The following is a 7,009-nucleotide window of genomic DNA, read 5'->3' as shown; positions in this document are numbered from 1 at the left end:
CCCATCTCGCTCATTCCCAATTGACCAGACCCCAGCTACTGCCCCCTGGTGGTCAATGTATATCATAGTGAGCTGTTGAGCGGACTTAGCATACATTAGCATATTATGCTTTGATTGATTGAATAGCTGACTGGACACTTAGCATATTAGGCTTTTATTATATAGGGTGAATATCACCCCAACAGAATTAATTTTAAAAAAGGAAAACTCTATGATGGGTTTTTTTAAATTATTTTTGACATATATACTTTCAAATAAATTAAATTATATATTATCTTTTTTTAAAAAGACTGGCTAATAAGCAATGTCTTTTACTTAGGGAGCAACATAGAAGGTTAGAATAGAAGTGCAAGATGGATTGCTTTCAGGACAAGAAACAATTACAACACAGAGAAATTACTCATCTATTTTATAGCAAAATGCAGGCATGTTACATTAATGGGAATTCAAGTGTGTGTGTGTGTGTGTGTGTGTGTGTGAGAGAGAGAGAGAGAGAGAGAGAGAGAGAGAGAGAGGATCCCCTTGTGCCCATCAGTTCAAATTCCTCCTTAGACTGTACTACCCAGGGACAGGGAGGCCACTGAGAAACCACCGAGTTTGCATTTTAAGAGCAATTAAGAGGTTTTGAAGGATAATTTTGTCTTACACTCTGATTTTAGCACCTAATCCCTAAAATAAAATCAAACCCCAATTTCTATTAAGAATAGGGATTCAACTAGTACAATACGAACATTTGACATTTGCATGCCACTTTTAGATTTTCCCCTGGTTTTTGTCTTTATTTTAATAGTATCATTTGATTTATTTGAAAGCCAAAATTACATTTTATTTTTAATTAATTTATTGAGGTGACATTGGTTAATAACATTACATAAATTTTAAGTATACAACTGTATAATTCCAGCCTGTGTACTCGGTTGTCTTTTCACCATCCAAATTCTGGTTTCCTTGGTTACCATATATTTGACCTCTTTACCCAATTCAGCCTCCTGTTCCCCCTCCCCTTCTGGTAACCACCATTCCTTTGTCTCATTTTATCTTGTCTTACACTCTGATTTTAGCACCTAATCCCTGAAATAAAATCAAACCCTAATTTCTATTAAAAATAGGGATTCAACTAGTAAAATACAAACATTTGACATTTGCATGCCAGTTTTAGATTTCCCCCTGATTTTTGTCTTTTTTTAATAGTATCATTTGATTTATCTGAAAACCAAAATTACATTTTATTTTTAATTAATTTATTGAGGTGACATTGGTTAATAACATTACATAAATTTTAAGTATACAACTGTATAATTCCAGTCTGTGAACTCTGCTGTCTTTTCACCATCCAAATTCTGGTTTCCTTGGTTACCATATATTTGACCTCTTTACCCAATGCAGCCTCCTGTTCCCCCTCCCCTCTGGTAACCACCATTCCTTTGTCTCATTTTATCTTTACAATAGAACTATGGTAATATGTCCTTAGCCTTCCAATTTTCTCAAAGTCCAAATGTCTAATCATTATAGACACAAAATAATGCCATTCATTAAAGTACAAAGAGAGATCAAACTGGTTTGAATTCACCTGAAGTTCTTGGTGCAACATCATGTCTCTGGTCTTTAACATCTGCCCCTGGGTAGCCTAAAGCCATCCTCCTTTCCATTTATTTGTGTGCGATTTTGCAGGATGGTGTATACCTATTCGTGGCCCAAGAAACAAGGGAGAATTTTTGGCCAGTCAGTTATTTCTAATGTTGCATTTTATTACGGTGGAAGGCCACAATGTGACCGTGAACCTGTAGTACTACCCACCCCCCACAGAAACATGTGGGTTGTGGTTGTTTTTTGTGAGGTTTGTTTGTTTTTTTGTTTTGTTTTTTGTTTTTGTGGGGGGTTTTTGTTTGTTTGTTTTTGCATTATCCCTTATAAAAGCACATAAAAAAAATTAAGGCATACTTTACTACCAAAGGGAGTGAACATAGGCTTGCATCCTGAACTAAGTAGCAATTCACGGTAAGTAAAAAAGAATGTGAGCTCTGAGTCGTTCTGACTCCTCGAATTAACCACACTATACTTTGCTTTTCCCAGCCAAACTTCCCAAGTTAGTTGTTAAAGAGATGGCTCAATAGTCTTTTGTACTTGTAATGTCTTCACCCGGCCACTCTACATAGTCTGCAATTCATAGAAAATAGAAACTAATCACATGTCATCAAAAGGAAACGTCTTCCTCTTGCATCTCCCTGATGGTTGACCGCCTCCTTCTGGAAAACCTGTGTGCTTGGCTCCTGTCCTCGCTGCCATCAGGACTTTAGTTCTTGGACTGGTCCTGTTCTTTCTGCCTTTCCTCTTCCAACCCTCAAGAAGTAGCTGGTCCCTAAAGGACTGCTCTTTTCCCTCCTCTAGTCGCACTTCTCCTTGGCTATTTCAGCCATAGTTAAGGTTTCAGGTCCGTGTATTCATGTGCATGGCTCCCAAATCTAGTCTCTAGCTCAAACTTTTCTCGAATGCTTCCATACCGATTTTCTAAGTGCTTTCTGGATATCATGTCAATGCCTCCAACTCAAAATGCATAATGCAATAAATCCTTCCCAGGATTTACTGCCCGTTTTTTGCACTTCCACTCTCTCAATTATGCAGACTCAATAGCAAGCCGCAGTTTGCCGACCACTGCTTTAGGGTCCTATTTCCTCCCACCCTTTTCTTCAGTCTCCATGGTTCACCTAGTTGTGACATCTTGTCAATTTCAATTCCTCAATATTTCCAGGTTTCATGTCTTCATTTCACCTGCTATTTCCTCAGTCCAGCCACTTCTCACCTGTCACCAAAATCCTACTTTCTTTGCCTTCCTCCTCTATCTTCTTAAGTTCATCTTACAGAATGGGAAAAACTATCAGCACCATGATGACAGAAACTGGGTTTTTATCCTTTAAACCAGTGTCTTGCACACTCCATCTAAATATTAAATTTTTATTTATGAAAGCACAGTTCTGATCATTTTTCTTTTACTATTCCAACACTTCTCTGGTCCTCAGTATGTTTTTAAGAAGTACTTTTTAGGGTAAATAATAAACATGTTAATGGAATGAGATTACAGAGAGAGCCCGGTGACCTAAGGAAAGGAGAAAAGCTTGGGTTCTACTCATGTTTCTGACACCTGCAAAATATAAGTTAGGGACAGGTTTTGCAGGAAAGATAATGAGTTTCAGTTTTGATGTCAGAAATTATTTGAAATGCTTATGGGACATCAGGTGGATATAGCTATAGGCATAGGTGCTCATGAGAAAAGTCTAGTCTGGAGCTGAATTATTGGGACTTGGAGATACAAAGGCAGTCCAATGGGCATTTAGGTGTATTGACTCCGAGGCCAGATTGCCAGCCAGGTTCACTTCCCAGTTCTGCTGTTGACTAGCTGTGTAAACTACAGAAATAATATATGTGGTTCTGACTTTCAGAAGGTTTATAACCCTATGGGAAAAATTATAACTTCTGCTATAATTGAGGCATGAGGACAGTGTGATGGAAGTACAAAAAAGGAGAACATTTTAGAAAAGAAACAGAATCCCTCCATCCAAGCACCCGTCCAGTGCTTTGGCAAAAGTTCTGACTGAAAAAAGACAGATGAGAGAGAGACCGTTCCTTCCATATCAGGGCTAAGAGTATGAAAATAATGGCAAATTGGTTTCTGCATCATCCGAGACTTCAGTCTAGAGCTGTATCTCCAACATTTACTTTCACTTTACCTGGCACCTAAGGACGTCAGTCCTGAAACCGTTCTGCCTGTGACTCGCTATGGCACTGGAACTAAGCCAAAACACGCAAACAAATAGAACTGAAAAGCAAAAGCTAGTAAGTTGCATGCAAGACAACTACATTCAACCCTGTCTGAATATTTCCTTCTCCTATTTATAGCTTCTTCCCTTTTATTAAAGTTTCCAGTGATGTCACATGGCACTGCTTTGGGGGAATGTGTTTACTTCTGCCCACTTGGATCCAACGCCCCACGAAGAGCAGTAAGTGTCAGGGTTTGACCAGGAAAAAAGAAGCCACTTCCAAGCAAGGCTCATGGAGTCATAAATAGAGATGACACCAGTGATCTAATGCTGCTCAGAGAAGCCCAAGGTGAAAGGCTCAAGGGAGAAAACACTCTGGGAAGTTTGTTTTCATTAAGCTTTGACAGAGCCCTCCACAACCATGTGGAGCCCCTGGAGACCTTGAACGAGATGCCTGGAGAATCTGAGTTGCAACCCCAGCTCTGCTCCTCTCCCACAATGACTTTGAACAAGTCACTTAGCTATTCTGAGCCTTAATTTCCACATCATTAAACAGAGGGGTTGGATTAATGATCTAGTGGGCACCTTCCAACATTCCATGTCTCTCTAATGTGGCCATACTCTGTATAAATCTGATGGTTGAGTTATGCTACAGGAGCAAAAATCCCAACTTCTCAATATTTATTATAACTTAGATTATTATTGCTTCTTGCAAAGCCAGCTGCATGTTTGAGTAACTCTCCAGAACAATTCCACACAGTAACTCACTATTTCAGGCTGAGACAGGCTGTGTCTACTATTTATACTACCTTGAACATACGATCTCATTGGTGACATGCAGGTAGGGAGGGTGACTAGAGAGAGAATCATACACAGGCTTTTCACTGATTCAGCTTACATGTTACATACATCACTTCCACTCAGTTTACAACAACGACAATGAGTCCTATCCCTGCCTGACCCCTGGTGGTATGGAAGGACAGACAGGAGAAGGGGTTGAGCAGTGGAAATGTCCATGTTTTCAGAAGGGGAGAAATACTGGAGATTGGTGAATATTAGAAATGTCTACACACAGCTGCCTTTCAATGACAAGACCTTTTCTTTTCTTTTTCCAGCTGCTTCATAAACAGTTCTGACAATGTTTTGAGGTCCATAGGAAAGCTCTTCATACCTCCATTTTATCAGTGAGAAAACATGCCCAGAAACATTGAGCAACATATGCAATGTCACAGACCTGCCGAATGTCTGGGATGGGTCTAGATTCCATGGCTTTGGCTCTCTGCTTCTTCAAGATGTAAAGAGATTCTAATATTAAGATCTTATATCAGAAGACCTGCACTGAAATCCTGACCATTCTTTTCATGACAACCTTCTCTTTGAGCCTCAACTTTCATACCCTACATTTACGCTACTAGAGTTTCCTTGGGAGAATTAAATAAGATAACCAAAGGGAAAGGGCCTATCACAGAGTAAAGCAAATATTAGGTAAACTATACATTTCGTTCAACTAACCACTTCATGGTGTCTTCAACTGTTCAAAGACCACATATTCTTAAGTTCTTTTAGAGCCAGAGGACCCTGTACACAGAAATACTTCACTAATGTTATAAATTAACCAGATATAGAGTTATTTTTATTGAAATTTATCTATTTGAAGATTAGGACCTATTTGGAGTTGGGCAGGTATTATATTTTTCCCAGCACCTATAAGTATCTAGAAGAAGGTAGAAGCTCAAAGCACGGAGTCGTGCCTGTCCGGCATGGTTCAGGGTTGAGCGTTGACCTATGAACCAGGACGTCACGGGGTTCAATTCTTGGTCAGGGCACATGCCCATGTTGCCAGCTCAATCCCCAGTGTGAGGCATGCAGGAGGCAGCTTCTCAATGATACTGTCTCATCATTGATGTTCCTATCTCTCTCTCCCTCTCCTTTCCTCTCTGAAATCAATACATGGGGTTGTAAAGATTGGATATAGTATGTGCTGAGCATGCCATAAGTGCCTAATAAGTATTATGCATTGTAGTTATTATTATTTTTGTTCTTTTTGCATAAGAGAAAGAAGTGAGAGGGGAAACAAGCAAGGGACATTGGGAAAAGAATGTTATGGGCTCAATCCCCAGTGTGAGGCATGCAGGAGGCAGCTTCTCAATGATACTGTCTCATCATTGATGTTCCTATCTCTCTCTCCCTCTCCTTTCCTCTCTGAAATCAATACATGGGGTTGTAAAGATTGGATATAGTATGTGCTTAGCATGCCATAAGTGCCTAATAAGTATTATGCATTGTAGTTAATATATAAACCCTGCACGGGGTTGTAAAGCTTGGATGTAGTATGTGCTTAGCATGCCATAAGTGCCTAATAAGTATTATGCATTGTGGTTATTATTATTTTTGTTCCTTTTGCATAAGAGAAAGAAGTAAGAGGGGAAACAAGAAAGGGTTGATATTTATGTCCCCCCAAATTCATATGTTGAAATCTATTCCCAGTGTGATGGTATTTGAAGATGGACCTTTGGGAGGTAATTAGGTCATGAAGGTGAAGCCCTCATGAGTAGGATTAGTGCCCTTGTAAAAAGAAACCACGGAGCTAGTTTGCTCTCTTTCTGCCAGGTGAGAACACAGTGAGAAGACAGACGTCTCCAGACTGGAAGTGGGTCCTCACCAGAACCCGGCCATGCTGGAACCCTGGCCTTGGACTTACAGCTTCTATAACTGTGAGACATAAATTTATGTTTATAAGCCACCCAGTATACAGTGCTCTGCTATAGCAGCCAGAGCCAAGACAAGAGAGAACATGCCATGCACCATCTTTGAACAGGGGTAGAAAATCATTCAGGACAGAAAGAGTATAGTTGCTGATGTGAAGAATTCTTTTATAGTGTTTCTTCCTGTTGTTGTTAATCCTTACCCAATGATATTTTCCCACTGATTTTTAGAGAGCGGGGAAGGGAGGGGGAAAGACAAAGAGAGAAACATCAATGTGAGAGAGACACATCAATTGGTTGCCTCCTGCATATGCCCTGACCATAGCCAGGGACCTGAAACCCAAATACATGCCCTTGACCAGGAATAGAACCTGGGACCCTTCAGTCCACAGGCTTACCTATCCACTGAGCCAAACCAACTAAGGCCTTTTATAGTGTTTCTTAGCAACAAAGGAAAGATAAGAAAATAAATTCCTAGAGCAGAGAGAACAAAAGCTCAGCCCTGTATTGCATGGTGCAGGAAGGTGCAAGGAGAAGAAAGAAGGGGTT

The sequence above is a fragment of the Myotis davidii genome, unplaced genomic scaffold (genome assembly GCF_000327345.1).
Source record: "Myotis davidii unplaced genomic scaffold, ASM32734v1 scaffold575, whole genome shotgun sequence".
Classification (NCBI taxonomy): domain Eukaryota; kingdom Metazoa; phylum Chordata; class Mammalia; order Chiroptera; family Vespertilionidae; genus Myotis; species Myotis davidii.
Note: the sequence above shows the minus strand (reverse complement) of the source record.